The 17,865-nt window shown below is 46.4% G+C and overlaps 1 protein-coding gene across 2 annotated transcripts in view; it reads right to left on the bottom strand.

Annotated features, from left to right (window-relative positions):
* Positions 1-17,865, bottom strand: part of Prickle2 (prickle planar cell polarity protein 2) — a 324,927-nt gene that overhangs the window by 154,047 nt on the left and 153,015 nt on the right. The window contains exon 1 of one of the 2 annotated variants that reach the window (XM_076869510.1): positions 222-443. The exons of the other annotated variant lie outside the window; for it this stretch is intronic. The gene's annotated coding sequence lies outside the window, so the exon portion shown is untranslated. Of the gene's footprint in view, positions 1-221; positions 444-17,865 lie in introns of those variants that run through there. 2 annotated transcript variants of the gene reach the window in all.

Raw genomic sequence — 17,865 nt, 5'->3', positions numbered from 1 at the left:
ACCACTGTGGAAAGTAGCTGCGCTCTGACTCGAGCGCCCGAGGTCCCCTGGGCAGAACTGCCCTCCCAGCCAAGGGTGACAGGGCGCATCTGTCGCACAGGTCCCTTTCCCGGTCCCGGGCCGGCCCTCCAGGGAGGATCGCGCGCTGGGGCTACCCGCCCTGCGCCCCGCTCCGTGCGCCCCGCGCCCCGCTCCGTGCGCCCTGCCCGGGGGCCACTTACCCGGCTCAGCCCTGCAGCGCTCGGCGCGGCGGCGCCTCGGAGGCCGGGAAGCTGCGGGCGGCAGGAACGGGGCCGCGGGCCGGGGCGGGGTGCAGCTATGCAGCCCGGTGGGCGGCGGGCCACCAGCTGCTCGGGGCCCGGGGGCGCCCTGCCGGGGCTCCGCGCGAGGAGCGTACCATGCCCCGCGCGGCCTCCGCTGCACAGGCAGCTGCGACCCAGGAGAAGCTCTCAGGTCCCGGGGAGCAGCTCCGACCTCCCCAGGCTGCCTCCGGGCTGCTTTAAGGGACGCCGCCCCACCTCCCGCCCCGCTGATTGGAGAAAATTCCCAGCCACAGGCCAATCGCAGGCCTGTTCCCAAATTGGGATCTCAATCAAGGGAGCTAAGGCTTTAAAATTAGAAAGGGCTGCTGGGGGGCTCAGCCATCTTCCAGAAGCAGGACGCAGGCTCTCCCGTCCCTGGAGAGCGCACAGAGGCGGGAGGAGCCAGGTCAGAGCCGGCAGAGTCCAAGGCACGGGGTCCTGCTGGACCGTCGGTGCTGCTCACCCTCCTGGCAGCCGCCCCACTGGCTCTCCTCCTTCCAGGCCCTCCGGGTGTCTCTCCGTCCTGGAGGCCCTCTTGACCTCCCGCTCTGGAGAAGGCCATGCTCCTAAAGCTCTGCTGTGGGGGCCACTCCGGACACGTCTCACTGACTGGCTTAACGGGACCCTCGCCTTGCATCCCAAGTTCCACCTGGTGGAACGTTTTCATCTGTCATCAAGATGGATCACTCCCTGCCTGGGACATTGTGAACTCCCAGTAAATATTTGCCGATTGATTGAATGAATAGATGGTGGAATGAACAATTAAACACGTCGTCGCGGTTGGCTGTGCCAATACAATTGTTAATTAAGAAGCAGCAGTCAAGAGGCCAGGTGTGGATTTCAGACAAGCCCTGTTCAAATCTGCCCTGCGCCTCTTAGAGTCGGTCACCTGCACCTCCGTTCCCTTGTCCGCGAGGAAGGATCCTGAAATCCTTCATCTCCCAAGGTGGTTGTAAAGCCTGCATTAGCTCATGTCTAGACTGGGGGAGGCCTTAGCTGATAGCTACTCACTACTCAAGAGTCAATGGCTGTCCTTATTCCTGGCATTAACATTTGCTGGTTTGATACCCTGGGGAGTTATTCACCAAAGCAAGAAGAAGTAAGTTCCCACCCAGGGCCAGGCCCATGCCAGGTGCCAGGGTCCTCAGTAAAAGATAAAGTCCTTGACCATGAGGCACTCATGGGCCAGGGTGGAAAATAAATAATGATAAATGATAATAATAGATAAATAATTTATCTATAATAAAAATAGATAAATAGATAAATAATAATAATTACATTAAGTGAGACATAAGGGAAGACATGGAGAGGAGTATTCACTGTGACATAAAAAGAAATGAAGTCGGGCACAGTGGTGCAGGCCAGTAATCCCAGAGGCTTGGGAGGCTGAGGTAGGAGGATTTCGAGTTCAAAGTCAGCCTCAACAAAAGTGGGCACTACTTAACTCAGTGAGATCCTAAATAAAATACAAGTAGGGCTGGGGATGTTGCTCAGTGGTCAAGTGCTCCTGAGTTTCAATCCCCAGTACCCCCTCCCCCCAAAAGGGAAAAAGAAATGAAAACATAACTATTCAGTAATAGGCAACTTGGTTAACTAAATCATGGCACATCCATATAATGGAATACTATACAGTCATGATAAAATAGAGGCAGCGCCAACCCTAAGCCCACCAATGTGCAATGAACTGCAAAGTACATTAAGTACAGAGCCGAGAGTACAGGATATTCCTGCTTATATCAACAAATGTGCATGTTGTATGCACACATACATATGCTAAGAAAAACAGACTTATAGAAAGAGGCCAAAGAAAAAGGTAAAAGTCATACTACCAGCAAGGCGGTTTGAGGATCAGGCTGATTTCAGATGAGGAGACTAATCTTTCAGCACATGTCCTTATATATTTTTTGAATATTTTGCCATGAGCCTGTAATAAGCCCCTCGTTTTGGCAATATGGCAAGTGATGACAACTAGAAAATCCCGACCTTTCAGACACCTGGACACGCTAGTAATAAAAAGAAATCCTCCTCAGTGCTTAGATGACTTCCAAGGAAGAAAGGGAAATACCGAGGCCGTAAGATAAAGTGGTAACTGAAAATAAGATCAAGAGGATCTCCTCCGGGCACCGTGGCCCAAACAGGTAATCCCAGCTTCCTGGAAGGCTGAGGCAGGAGGACTGCAGGTTCAAGGCCAGCCTCAGCCACTTAGCGAGGTCCTAAGCAATTTAGCAAGACCCTGTCTCAAAATAAAACATAAAAGGGGCTGGGGATGTAGCTCAGCGGTAAAGCGCCTCTGGCTTCAATCCCCAGTACAAAATCAAAACCAAAACCACACACCTGCCCACCAACCGATGACACTCGGTCCCTCTCTGCGAGCTGGGTGGAAGGGAACATTTCAACTGAGTCTATTAGAGACCTGAGGCCTCTGGTTTTCTGGAGATTAAAATGTAAAGAGCAAAAAGAATGAAGATTAACATAAAAATTGCTCTCCTTTATGACGGGTCAGCCGTGACTCCCAGAAACAAATTGAAAATTTCTCTGAAGAGCCAGTTCCCACAACCAGCCCTCAAACAAAGCATCAGTTTTCAAGAGTGAATCAGGCACATCAGGGAGACTGGTAAGGCTCATGAGAGAATTAGAGACTCAAGAATCACTGGTCTTAAAACAACATTGTGAAATGGAACCCAAAAGAAGCTGGGTGAGGTGGCACATACCTTTCATCCCAGCAGCTTGGGAGGCTGAGGCAGGAGGATCGTGAGTTCAAAGCCAGCCTCAGCAACTTAGCGAGGCCCTAAGCAACTCAGTGGAACCCTGTCTCTAAATAAAAAATTAAAAGGGCTGGGGATAGGGCTCAGGGGTTAAGTACCACTGGGCTGAGCCTCAAAAAAGATGTGAAGTATGGAATGAGAAGGCCCAACACTCATCTAACAGGACTCCTATAGGGCGAGGCAGAGGAAATGGGGAGAGGTAATAATTGAAGATAGAAAGGCTACGGATTTCCTGGCGTTTATAAAGCTCATGAATCATCCCACTCAAGGAGCACAGGCTTTTCGAGAAGGATCAGTACACATAAGAACATTTGCATCTCTTAATTGTTTATAAAAATACAGTTAATAAGGAAAGCAGGGAGAAATGACACAGCTTCACCATGTCACGATTTTATGACATTATAAAGTGAGGGGGAGGCAAGAGTGCCCAGAAGAGGCAGCTTCTGCCATGCCACCAGTGGATCTCACCCATCGTCCCCGAATCTGTCATCTGAAAATGTAATGAATGGAAGGTTCTAGAAGACACAGCTGCACATCCTATAGGGTGCCCAGGTATCAGGGCAAAGTGACCGTGATCTCTTAGGAAAAGTGAATGCACTTGGATACAAGCCGTTGTACAAGCAGTTGAAAAGCAGGAACAACAAAACAAAACATAAAAGCTAAAAATCCAGAGGACTACCTTTGCAAATTACTCTGGTGGTGCAGACAGCAGGGAATCTAGTCCATCACAGAATGGAAAGGACCACAGGGGACATAAATTGCTATAGAAACACATGGGAAGCCGGGCAAGGTGGCAAATGCATGTTGTCCCAGCAGCTCAGGAGGCTGAGGCAGGAGGATCGCGAGTTCAAAGTCAGCCTCAGCAACTCAGCGAGGCCCTAAGCAACTCAGGGAGACCCTGTCTCTAAATAAAATACAAAATAGGGCTGGGGATGGGGCTCAGTGGTTCAGTGCCCGTAGGTTCAATCCCTGGTACCCCAAAAAAAAAAAAAAAGAAAAAAAAAGAAACACATGGGAAGAACATGTCATAGGGAGAAGTGGCACTTCCTGGAAGGGACAGCTTTCCTGCAGGAGCTGGGATCTCCCAGGGAAAGGACGTCAGAGCCGGTCTGGCCTTAATCTCCAGTGTTGCCACTTCACATCTTGTGACTGGCCAGGCTGACTCTGAGCACTTCACTTATCTCCTCTATAAAATGGAATTCCTACCACTGATCTCGGGGTTGCTTGGAGGTTTATGAGACCCTAAAGCATTTCGCAGAACGCCGGGCCTCGTCACTGATTTCATGAGATGGGCATTTAATCTCCTGATGAAAATCCAGAGCTTGAGGAGAAAAGAGGAGTCCTTCTCTTTGCAAAGACAATATTCTCCAAAGAGTTAAAAAGGACAGAGGCTGCAGCCTATTTTCCCAAGAAATACCAGACGCTTACTAAGTGTCTACCCTATAGAAGGCATATCATCAGGCCATCAAAATGCGGAGATGAAAATATGCTGCCCTCAAAATAACGAAAAGAGGCTGCATATGTTCTGCATCGAGTTGGTGATTCTCCGCAGCGTTTCAAGCTGAAATTGTGACAGCATCCCCATCCATATCATTAAAGCTTCAGATTCCCAGCCACGTGTTAAGTTGCCAGAATTCAGACTCGGGCAGGGGAAAGGACGTAGAGGACCGTCCTTGGCATTGCTGGATAGGTCTGTAAATGACTGAACCCAAGGAGGGAGGGGAAACTTGTAAAGTCCCACCAACAGGCCAAGTTGCCAGGGCTTTGGGTGGGTGGATAAGCACATCCAGCAATCTATCCCATCTGGAGGAATGGCCTGAATTAAAGCGGAGGAAATTCAATAATGTCAAGGCTTGTGCCTGTCCTTTGGAGGAAGCAGTGGACTATAAAGTCATAGAGAGGAAAGAATTGGCCGGGGATACGTTCTTTCATTGACTGCTTCATGCACCATTAAATGAACATTTACAGTGTCTACTGTGAGACAGGGTCTGCCCCGTAGGCTAGATACTCCCAGAAAAACATGACTAAAACCCACTGCCTGTTGGGTGGGGTGGCGCACGCCTGTGATCCCAGCACCTCGGGAGGCTGAGGCAGGAGGATCTGGAGTTCAAGGCCAGCCTCAGCAATTTAGCGAGGCCCTCAGCAACTCAGTGAGACCCTGTCTCTAAATAAAAACTAAAAAGGGCTGGGGAGGGGGCTTTCTTTCCTTCTGTCACGCAATGACCCTCTAACTTTGGTAAACAAACCCAGCCACGCTTTAGGGATTAAATACCACCGTTTTGAGAAAGGCAAATGAATTTCATCTCTTGGGCTAACACTGATTGATTAGCAGTGCCTTCCTGGAGGGCGGACTTAACAGGAAGTCTGAGGCTACCTTTGGCAGGAAGGCGGGCTGTAATTGATTAGTGATGTCTGTCATGTCACTAGATCTGGAGTGACAGCACTAGGGACATTGCCCAGTGGGTCCTATCGTCTGAATTCACAGATCTTTTTTTTTTTTTTTTTTTTCCCTGAAGCTTTTAAAATTCAGCAACTCAAACAGAGGCAACCAAGGAGAACCTCCGTATCAGAAATGTTGCTGAGAGAGAGAGAAAAAATCTATAGCTTGGAATTTTTCTGATGAGCTCTTCAGATAGGAACGGCAATCCTTTAGCTGCAAAGGATTGTTATTCGTATTCTGATGCAAACTGACGAAATGAGGGAACGCGCCCAGCTTTGATCTCCTGTTCCTCTCTACACCTAAGTTTATATTAAATAGATAAGATTTGAAGATGTCCAAGGATTTAAAAATGCATCCTCGGGTAGAAATGTCTATCAGGTGAATATATTCCAGAACCCGACAAACGAAACACTGCAGAGAAGAGCAATTAACATGTTATTTAAGAAAGGGGAAAGATGGGTATCACTTTATTCTAGTAAGTGATACAGATAGCATCAGCCCCACAAAGGGGAAGAAAGGCCCTTATTTATTTCCACACCGACACTTTATATTCTGGGGACTCTGTAACACTAACTCAGGAGATAGGGTCTGTCCCTGTTACGCAGTTCTGCACCCAAACAGCACTCAGAACCATCACCCACCCAATCCAAAGAGGCCAGGCTCACTCTAGGCCAAGGACAGGAGGGTACAAATGGAGGAGAGATAAGCAGGAGGCCCAGCCACAGCCGGATTCAGACACAAAGAGCAAATTGTAGCATTGGGTTCATAAGCCAGCTCTTCTGTCCTGCCAACTGCACAGTGGATTTTATGGAACACTCCTTGAGAAACACATCGAATCATTCAGTTACAGAAGCTCTGATGAAATATCGGGAAAAAGCAACCAGAGAGAGAAAAGGAAAGGGAGCAATCGAGGATGAAAATAACGAGGAAGAGAGGGAAGGAGGGAGGAGGGAAGGGAATGGATTAAAAACAAAGGAATGAGAAAGAATGGGAAGCCAGGCACGGTGGCTCGCTCCTGTAATCCCAGAGGCTCAGGAGGCTGAGGCAGGAGGATCGAAAGTTTGAGGCCAGCCTCAGAAATTTAGTGAGGCCCTAAGCAATTCAGAGAGATCCTGTCTCTAAATAAAAAATATAAAGGTCTGGCGATGGGGCTCAGTGGCTAAGCACTCCTGGATTCAATCCCTGGTATCAAAAAAAAAAAAAAAAAAAAAAAAAAGTGAAAAGGATGCCGTAGAGACCACTGAGTTTACCTTGAGACTCCAAAAGGTATGTTGTGACTTAAGATGACATTAATGGGACACATTTATGTGTTGATCAAATTCACCACTGAAGGGGGAGATACGAAATTAAAAGATGACTTCCTGTAGGGTGACAATTGGTTAAACCAGTTTATTTCCCTCCCCGCCCACTAAAACTTGGTCATTTGTATATTCCTTTCAGAGTTTCTAAAAAATCTGCAGTTTTTAAAATATTTTGTGTTGTTGATGGATTTTTATTTATTTTATTTATTTATAGGTGGTGCAGAGACTCAAACCCAGTGCCTCACACGTGCTAGGCAAGCACACTGAGTTACAACCCCAGCTCAAAAAATTTGCTTTTACTAAGTATCATGCTCATGACATATGATACAAATCTATCTTATTATCTGCAACAATGAGCAACTTATGACATATCCATACAACAGAAAACTATTCAGTAGTTAAAAGGAACAAATAATTACAAAAACAGGGGTGACTTTCAAATGCACTATGCCAAGTGAAAGAAGACAGTCTGAAAAGGTACACACTAGATGTTATATCATTCCAAAAAGGCAAAATTATAAGAACAAAGAGCAGATCAGCAGTGGTCAAGGGTCAGGCACATGGGTGCATGTCTGTAATACCAGCAGCTTGGGAGGCTGAGGCAGGAGGATTGTAAGTTGGAGGCCAGCCTCAGCAACTTAGCAAGGCCATTAAGCAACTCAGTGAGACCTTGTCTCTAGATATAATAGAAAAAAAAAAAGGCTGGGGATGTAGTTCAGTGGTAGAGTACTCCTGCGTTCAATCCCCAGTACCAAAAATAAATAAATAAGTATAACATACGCAGATGAATATAGGAAAGTTATGTCTGATTCATTCTGCTGTCTTTCCTATTACTATCCTTCCCCCCTTTCTTTCTTTCCCCTTTGGCCAATCCAATAAACTTCTATTCTTCCATCCCTCATCCCCTTATTGTGTGTTAGCATCTGCATAGCAGAGAGAACATTTGGCCTTTGGTTTTTGGGGATTGGCTTATTTCATTTAGCATGATAGTCTCCAGTTCCATCCATTTACTGGCAAATGCCATAATTACATTCTTCTTTATGGCTGAGTAATATTCCATGATGTATATATACCACATTTTCTTTATCCATTCATCTGTTGAAGGGCACCTAGGTTAGTTCCATAGCTTAGCTATTGTGAATGGGGCTGCTATAAACATTGATGTGGCTGTGTCACTGTAGTATGCTGATTTTAAGTGCTTTGGGTATATGTTGAAGAATGGGATAACTGGAATTCTAAGTGGTTCCATTTCAAGTTTTCTGAGGAATTTCCATACTGGTTTCCAAAGTAGTTGCACCAATTTGCAGTCCCACCAGCAATGTATTAGTGTACCTTTTCCCCCATGTCTTTGCCAACATCTATGGTTACTTATATTCTCGAAAATTGCCCTTCTTACTGGATTGAGATGGAATTTCAGTGTACTTTTCGTTTGCATGAAGTGTTCTTTAAAATGCAAAACATTCAAGTATATTTTTGACCGGGGTTGGGTACAATAGGTCTATACCCTCCTCATTCCTGAGACCGTGATTCAAAGATCACATCAACTGGATTCACGCTGAACTGTTAACCAAAATCTGTGCAAGTTTAGGGTTGCTTCTTCTTCTTTTTAATTGTTTTTCTTTTTCTTTGCCTCCATCTTGTTTCCCTGGATTCTGCCTACTTTATTTTCGAGCTAGGTAGCTGGGTTTCTGGCTTCAATGCAGGTTTGCTCATTTAAAAATTTTTGCATTCAACCTGTCACCTACTTGTGCAGATGGTTGGGATCAATCCATCTCCCAACACCACATCTAGTAGTTTTTAAAGGTCTATGACTGTCTACATAGGAACACCCAGGAATCTGTTGATTCTTTATAGGTTCCTAGCCTCAGCTTGGAAATGCAAACTCATTATGTTTGGGACAGAGCAGAGAGCTTGTATTTTCAAATCTCAGAACAAAAGTAATATACTCATTATTTCTCCATCATATCATCAAGTAGATTAAAAAACTGATAATGATACCAAAGATTGAATAGAGTCTCTGGAGTACATTTTGGGGAAGAAGACAAGGGATGGAAATCTCTGTGTTATCTCATACTGACCACATCTAAATTGAAAAAGCAGACTTTTGGGGCTGGGGTGGTGGCTCAGCGGTGGAGTGCTTGCCTAGCACGTGTGAGGCACTGAGTTCAATCTCAGTACCACATAAAAATAAATAAATAAGATAATAAGAACATTATTCCAACTACAACTAAAACAATATATAATTAAAAAAAGAAAAATTCCTATTTCACAGGGGAAACTGATGCTTCTCCACCTCCTGTGGTAATTTCTAGGGGAAAAAAAATGATTTGTATAGAGAGATCTGGGGCTCACCATGTTTGATTTGTAGACGTAAATCTTTCTTTTTTGAAGGAGGGATTTAAACACAGAGGGACTTAACCACTGAGCCCCATCCCCAGCCCTTTGTGCATTTTATTTAGAGAACAAGGTCTCGCTAAGTTCCTTAGGGCCTCGCTACATGGTTGAGGTTGGCTTTGAACTCGCGATCCTCCTGCCTCAGCCTCCTGAGCTGCTGGGCTTGCAGGCCTGGGCCACGGTGCCCATCTTGGACCTAAATCTTGCCAGCTCTTTTCCTGGGGGTAGTTTGGGGCCCGATATTCCCAGGCACATTGCTCTGGAGGTGTGGCCCACCCGTGGCCATGCTGACCTGCGCCCTTCCGCGGGAAGCTCACTGATCCTGTATTTGTTTTAAAAAATAAGGAAGCATTATGTAAACGGACACTCCCTCTTCCTGAGCGCTGTTCTGAAGGAACCCTTCCAACAGCCCTTTGAAGTAGACACTAGGAGGATGGACACTGAGACCCAGGAACCTTAATAACCTGCCCACAGGAACAAAGCTTATAACCTGCAGGGATGGCATTCAGAACTGGGCATCCTGTTTCCAAGTCCCTGGGAACCACTTCCTCATGTTCTCCCGGGCAGTGGCCCTTGGGCCAAGATGTCCATCAGCTGCTGGACCCCAGGCCTGGAAGACATTCAGAAGAAGGGCCGAGTGGAAACAAGGGCGAACCCTCATCTACCTCTCCAGAGGCCCCTCCGCAGTTACTATTCCCTGGGTCTGCAAGGCATCAGGGTAGTAAGTCCCGGGGACTCAGAGATCTTCCTTCACATGTTTTACTGGTGCATCATAGTTGAAGGTGCTGACGGGATTTGTTAAAATATTCATACAGGCACATTCATAATTTGGCCAACATCCCTCCCCAGCAACCCCCTCCCCCTCCCACCCCTGGGTCTCTTTCCCCTACTGATCTCCCTTGGATTTGGGGGATCCACCCCCACCTTTGTTATCCTCTCTAGCTTCTGCATAGGAGAGAGAACACACAACCCTTGGCCTTCTGAGTTCCACTCATTTCACTTAACATGAGCGACTCCAGTTCTATCCATTTTCCTGCAAATGACATCATTTCATTTTTCTCTGTGGCTCAATAAAACTCCCCGGTGCACACGTATCACGTTTCCTTTGTCTGCTCATCCACTGGTGGACCCCCCGGCTGGTTCCCTAGTTTGGCTGTCGTGAATTGGGCTGCTGTATACATGTGTGCATGGGCCACTGTGGTATGAGGACTAAGTCTTCAGGAATCAGACCGAGGAGTGGTCTAGGGGGGTCTATGGTGGGTCCACACCTTGTCTTTGAGGAGCCTCCATGCTGATTTCCACAGCAGCTGTGCTAATTTACAGTCCATCCACAGTATAAAAGCGTTCCTTTTCCTCCACGTCCTCCCCGGCATTTATTATTTTTCGTATTCTTGATGACTTCCATGCAGACTGGTGTGAGAGGAAGCCTCAGTGTAGTTTTGATTTGCATATCCCTCATTGCTAACGATGCTGAACATCTTTTTGTGTATTTCTTGGCCATGTATATTGCTTCTTTTAAAAGGGGACACATATTTTTTAAAAGATGAAAAAATACCATGCCGGGCATGGGGACGCACATCTGTAATCCCAGCAACTGAGGAGGCTGAGGCAGGAGGATCTCGAGTTCAAAGCCAGCCTCCACAAAAGCCAGGCCCTAAGCAACTCGGTGAGACCCTATCTCTAAGTAAAATACAAAATAGGGCTGGGGATGGGGCTCAGTGGTTAAGTGCCCCTGGGTTTAATTCCTGGTACCAAAAAAAAGGAAAAAAACACCATTTGTACTCAAGAGCATCTCACAGATGGGTGGGTGGGGGAGAGAGAGGAGAGAGAGAGAGAGAGAGAGAGAGAGAGAGATCTGTTATATAATAAACAAAGCACAGAGTGACAGAGCATAGGTGTGAGGGACCTGGAGCAGCAGGAGGCGGTGTGGACAGCAGACTCTTCAGGAAGAGCAGAAATCCCTGAGATAGAAAAGAGATGTTCCCTCGGGCAGGTGCAACCGTGAGGGAAAAATCAAAAGAGCCAGAAAGCGACTCTGGAAAGGAGCAGCAGGAAAGAGGGACTGTGCCTCGCTGATCACCCTTGGCACCTGACGTGTGGGTCTGGGTGGTCCCGGCCGCAGGACACTCTGGTGTTTGTGTCGCCACGTCCCTGGGCCCTCAGCGTGGAGCAGGCAGAATCCTGAGATGGGTCCTTCAGGTCTCCGGCCACTGGGTGCATCCCCCCTCACCCAGGATTTCAGTCCAACATGAACGGAGGGAAACCAGGAGGGAACTCTGCAGCGGAGGGCCACCCCGGGCCTTCTGGGCTTTGGATCAGGAGTCCATCCCCAGAGAGCTGGTCTAACGGGGACGACTTTTTAAAGAGATTAGGTTCTTCCTGGAGGCAGATTCAGAGTGTCAAGGGCATGTGACGTGAGGGAGACTCTCCATCCTGGCTTTGAGGGTGGAGGGGGCACGCGGGCATGGCCTGTCGGAGCCGAGTGGTCCCCAATTAGCAACCAGCAGCAATGGGGGCCCGGGTTCCATCACAAGGCCTGACTTCTGCCAACGACCTAAATGACCTTGGAGGGGGTCCAGATGACGATGCAGAGTGACCTTCTCCTTGCTTTAAGCTTTGAGAAGACTTGAGCGGAGCAGCGAGCCACACGGGTTTTTCCAGCCTACAGAACTCTGAGATAATAGACAGGTGTTTGAAGCTGCTGAATTCGTGGGAATTTGTTTTGCAGCAACAGAAAACCAATCTAACCATGCCCCAATCCCCCAAGGTCAGCTTAAGTCCTTCTCTCTCCGTGAAGACTCTCCTGCTGTGGGCAGGGAGCCAGCTAGAACCGCCCATTGCTCACTGGCTGGTCCTGCTGCCCAGGCCCTCTCCTTCTGATGACAACCCATGCTAATAATCCACTATCCTGCCTACTATTGTGCCTTTCCTAAGTGACTGCACGGTGTGTAAGTCAGATTTGCATTGCCGTGACCAAAACACCTGACAGGAACAACCGGGAGGTGGAAAAGTTTACCTTGGCTCACAGTTCCAGAGGTATCATCCACGGCTGGCTGACTCCATGGCTCTAGGCCCAAGGGGAGGCAGAGCATCATGGCAGAAGGGCGTGGCAGAGGGAAGCTGCTCAGCTCAGGCGGCCGGGGAGCAGAGAGAGGAAGGAGATGGGACCCTGGGGAAGATGTGTCCTTCCAGTGACCTACCTCCTCCAGCCACGCCCCACCTGCCTACAGCCACCACCTGGTTAGTCCACTCAAAGTCGGGTAAGTGAGTAGGCTACAGCTCTCATAATCTCATCTTTCCACCTCCTACATGAACACTGAGCTGTTGGGGGGACACCTTATAGCCAGGTCACGGCACGGCACCTGGTTTTCTGTCTTGGGGAGGTTTCTATTTGTATTATTATTTTTTTTACCTCTAGCTTCCCTCCCTTGCCCCTATCAAAATCAGCCCTGGGAACGACAGCGATCCTATCTAGGATTCCCCACAATGCCTAGAACAGTCCTCACAATTGGAGACACTCGGAAAATTGTGACTGATTTATGGCTAGGACTCCTCCACTTCCTACCTCTGGATGAATGGAGAGGACAGGGTGCATGCTGCTGCCCAAATTCACATTCTGAGTGGGTCGACTGGGAGCCCCATGCTAGCATGCAAACAGCCATTCACACGCCACCCACGCTCACGGAGGCCCTAGGGTTCAGCAATGGCTCCTACCCTGTGAGCTGTCAATCAAGCGCTTTCCACATTCCTTGGGGTTTAGGCTGGTTTTGGCTTCATCTCTCTGGATATAGAGTGGAAGTTTCCAGGTACTGGCTTAAGAGTTTAGTTTCTAATCACAAGATCCAATTGAGGAGGCTTCCAAAGTGCCACTGATTATTCTGCCTTCCTTAAAATAAATTAAATCCAAAGGTTTCCTAACTGACCCGATCATTCTTTACCATGGAACTGGAAATCTGTGATAATTGAACACCTCAGAAAAATCGACAGATCCTAGGAAGCTTTCACCTTGACATTTTTCTTTTTTTCCTCCAGGACGGAGTCTAGAATTAGATCTCCTAGGACAGTAATTTAGTAGCCAGCTTATACACAGTTTTCTTTCACTTCTGTAATTACCAGCAGGTCAGTTAATATGACTCTGATAATTATAGCGCTTGGGGTTGATTATGTCTCGAAATTATTTATGCTAAGGCAAAAATAATTACAAACAAAATTGAGAGATTGAACTCATAAGCTATGGAGTCACTGCTTTCCTGGCTAGATTAAAATTACCAGGCTGTAAAATGTCAACCTGAGCGTTGGCCTGATTTAACACCCTGGTGACTCAATGGCAATGAGACCAAAGAGGACCACAGGTGACCAGGAAGCTCCAGGGACTTGGGAAAGTAGAATTCACATGTAGTGGACATACGCTGTGTGAGAGAGAATGTGCTTCTGGAAAATTACTACCTGGAGTCATTGATTCTCTCAAAGAGAGTGGGGGAATGACCGTCAGCTGTGACATTACCAGGCCCAGCTCCCACGGCAGTGATGGCCACTAACCGACATCTGGAAACTGCTTCAGAGTCTCTCTTACCACGTCTCTCCTGGATAGGAAGCCCTGGATCATTGATCCAGTTGGGCTGAAAAATTAAATCCCTCTACTTCCTGCTGAATCCAGTGGAGCAACAGTCACCATTTTTTATACCTGTGCCCCAAAGCCATGCATGCAAGCTGAAAACTTTTTAAAAGCAGAAAAGAAAAACAGAAGGGTGGATGGGTAGAAGGAAGAAACTGGAGAATGTGTATTGAAAATTCTGGGTCCACTGTTTTCAGAAATCGCCAGGTAGCCAAGAATGGCTCTGTTTGAGTCCTTGAAAGGTCTTTTTTTTTTTTTTTTTGGTACCAGGGATTGAAGACAGGGGCTCTTAACCATTGAGCCATATCCCCACCCCTTTTTATCTATTTTTTTTACAGACAGGGTGTCACTAAATTGCCCAGGGCCTTGCTAAGTTGCTGAGGCTGGCTTTGAACTTGTGATCCTCCTGCCTCAGCCTCCCGAGCCGCTGAGATGACAGGTGTGTGCTACCGCACCTGGTGGTGCATCTGCCGCTTGTCTTTAAGTTCCCTTCCTCAATAGAACCACTGAGCCTGAGTCCCGAGTCACAGCCCAGACGTCACTCCTGTCTCCTTTCACTCCCTCTATATCCAAGCAGCCTCATCACGCCCTTCAACACCCTTCTCGTCTCTCTTCCTGCCTCCAAGCCCCGGGACAGGCTCCAGCCTCAGTCCTGGCCTGCTGCAGAGGCTCACTGACCACCCGAGGGATCTCGGCTGTCCTTCCTCTGCCCTTATCCCAGTCCCATTCTCTGCCCCGTGGCTGGGGTGGTCATGCTGAATGTACCATCTGAGGACACCATGACCTGCTCAAAACTCCTGTGGCTCCCCAGTGCCCTGCGATGCGGGAACAGACTCACAAAGCCCTTCGAGATGTGACTTTTGCTTACGACACTTTCTTCATCAAAACTGTCCTTGCGGTCTCCACACTTGAGCTAAACTGGCCGGCATGCAGGTCTTCTGGGTTCCTGCTCTGAAACCCAGAGGCCCCCCTGAGTCGGACCTTCCTCTCCTCCAAGTCTCATGGTGGGTCACGGGGGAAGCCGACCCCAACTCCAAGAAGCCCTCTCAGGGGTCCTCTCTCTGGACTAACACAGCCCTTAGCAAGCTCTCTGGCCCGCAGCAGGCACACAGTAATTATTTTTGTGTCAACTGACAAAAGCAATGAAAATGTCCAAAGAACAGAACCTTCTGGAAACCAAACCAACTTGTGCAATAGTGGCCAATTTCTTTGAGGGCTCAGAACCCTGATTCATGCGTCCCCAGTGATCCCACGCGTGAGCCAGGTCATTTATTCTCTCCGAGCCTCAGTATCCTCACTGATAAAAAGAGAATAATAATTCCTGTTTGCAGGAGGTGTTAGGAGAAGAAACCCAAAGTCCTGGCAGACAGCCTGGTACCAAGTGCCACGGGTTCTACATCAATAGTAACTCTGATTATTTAAAAAAAAATTCTGATGGCAATGGAGAACAGAAATGCTCCCTGAGAGTGGTGACATTTCCCTGGGGTCACAGCACTGAGGAGCAAATGGAGAAAAGGGGATCTTCCTTATCAAACACCCTCCTTTCTCTTGGCCGGCTCCCTAGCACTTCGGACTTTGCAATTCTGTGTTCACTCTGAGTTCATTTCACTTTAAGATCACAGTCTTTATTTTAATACACACTGCATTTTAACAAGTAGGTCAAAGCCATTTTATACTTGCAATATGATTACCATAGTAATCGCTGTATTTTATAACCTGCAAAATGCTCCCAGGGAGACCAGTAGGGACAGCTACAGTTTGTAACAAAAAATAATAATTTTCAGCCCTGCAGAATAAGCTCCTCTTAAAAACTCTCTGGTTGCAAGTATTAATTTTTGAGGCTGCCACAATATTTGAAAACAGTGAATGCTAATGACTGACGGAAGACCAACTCTGAGCAGTTAATTTCAGTAGCTTTATGTACGGAGAGATGATAACAATAATAATGACAATAATAATAGCAGCTATTGCTTTGCGTCCTGTTTGGTGTAGACTGTCTGCAAAAAATGGTCTGCACCTGTATCCAGCTCCCTCTCACAGTGGCTCTGGACTTGGCTGTGAGATTTGCTTTGACCAATGGGGGGATTATTAGCAAATGTGACAGAGAAGAGGCTTGGAAAAAAAATTGTGCATTGGAGGTTCTCCCTCTTGCTGCAGTAGACAATGATGTAAACACAATCATGCTGGTATTGTCCCACCTGCCATCGTACTAGACCTGCAAGGAAAGTCACCCTGGATTCCAGGCCATCAAATCATGAGAAATAATAAATACACGTTGATTTAAGCTAATAAATTTCAAGATGCTTTGTTATGCAGCACGAACTGACTGATAACAGTAGTTACACTGTGTCCGACAATCCTCGAAGGACTTTATGTAAATTAACTCATTTACAATAAGCCTTTGGGATCAGAAGTATTATTTAGTTCATAGATGAGGGAATGAAGCCACACAGAAATCTGGTAACCCTGCCTGAGGTCCACAGCTAGAATGTGAAAGAGCCAGAATTTGAACCCAGGCAGTCTGGCTCCAGAGTTCCTTCTTTTGAATTATACAATAGTGACTCTCAACTGTTTATTTTTGTTCTACAGAAATTTTTATTTTATATGATACTTATGAAAACACTGTTTAATACTGCTTATATCAATAAACAAGAGTATAAAATATAATTTCCCTAAGGAAAAACTGGAGTACATTTTGGATCCTAAAAAGAGTAAATTAAAAGTATCCCCACCCATCCAATACAAAATTCCATTAATAAATTCTGATTGATATATATAATTAATAGAATAAATTTTGATTTTTTCTCCCCTTTGGGCACAAGGGATTGAATCCAGGGGTACTTAACCACTGAGCCCCATCCCCAGCCCTATTTTGTATTTTATTTAGAGACAGGGTCTCACTGAGTTGCTTAGGGCCTCGCTAAGTTACTGAGGCTGGCTTTGAACTCGTGATCCTCATACCTCAGGCTCTCGAGCAGCTAGGATTACAGGCAGGTGTCACTTCACCTGGCTAGAATAAATTTTGAAAACAATAGTGATTAAGAAGGTTCAAGTGGACCTGACTGATTTCAAATTTTGAGGTCATGCACTCCCTCAATCCGTCATATATTTTAGTACAGTCAATTAAATCACAAAAGCAATACGAGCTTTTAAAAATTGAAGTCTATAGCATAAAAAGTGAAAGTGTGTCTCTCCCTCACCCGTCCTTCAACTTTTCCTTGCAAATATAACAAATTGCTGATAATGTAATGTGCATCTCTTCATATTTTCCCTTTAATTATGCAAATAGGGTTATTAAAGGCCTAGCAAGTTTCTGTTCTTTAAAATTGAGAATGAGGAAAAAAAAATCAGTTGACTGTAAACTCAAGAGTATATTTTAACAGTTTTGTCATTCAAAGAAAAGCTTTCGTTCATTATAATGAAGTATATTAATGGTACTTCAACTCTCAAAAGTGATAATTATTCCTTTACCTTACACAATCAACAGAGAGGTTAGCTTCTCCAACATATTTAAGGAAGCCAGTTTTCTGCTCCTTTTGATTTAAAATAGAGTTCTTATCTATTCTTCTTCTAACTCTTATCTATGGTAAAGGTATTATCATACTGTTCAAAACTGGAGGCTGAGGCAGGAGGATCGTGAGTTCAAAGCCAGCCTCAGCAAAAGCAAGGTGCTGAGCAACTCAGTGAGACCCTGTCTCTAAATATAATTCAAAACAGGGCTGGAGATGGGGCTCAGTGGATGAGTGCCCCTAAATTCAATCCCTGGTACCCAAAACAAACAACTGAAGTCAGATTCTCAGATTGGTCATGCTGGATTGCAGCTCAGAAGGTCTAAAGCAAGTTTTGTTGTTTACGGGGATTTTTTGTTGTTGTTTTAGATTTTTTTGGGGGGGGGGTGCTGCTGAGAATTGAAATCCAACCCAGGACCTCATGCATGTGAGACCAGCACTCTACCATTGAGCTACATCCCCAGCCCCTAAAACAAATTTTTTTTAAATCATAAATCAAATAGGCTCTCTAAGTCTAGCACTTGCATAACTAACAAAAC

The sequence above is a fragment of the Callospermophilus lateralis genome, chromosome 1, assembly GCF_048772815.1.
Source record: "Callospermophilus lateralis isolate mCalLat2 chromosome 1, mCalLat2.hap1, whole genome shotgun sequence".
NCBI classification, from domain to species: Eukaryota; Metazoa; Chordata; class Mammalia; order Rodentia; family Sciuridae; genus Callospermophilus; species Callospermophilus lateralis.
Note: the sequence above shows the minus strand (reverse complement) of the source record. Positions and strands in the feature narration are given on the sequence as shown.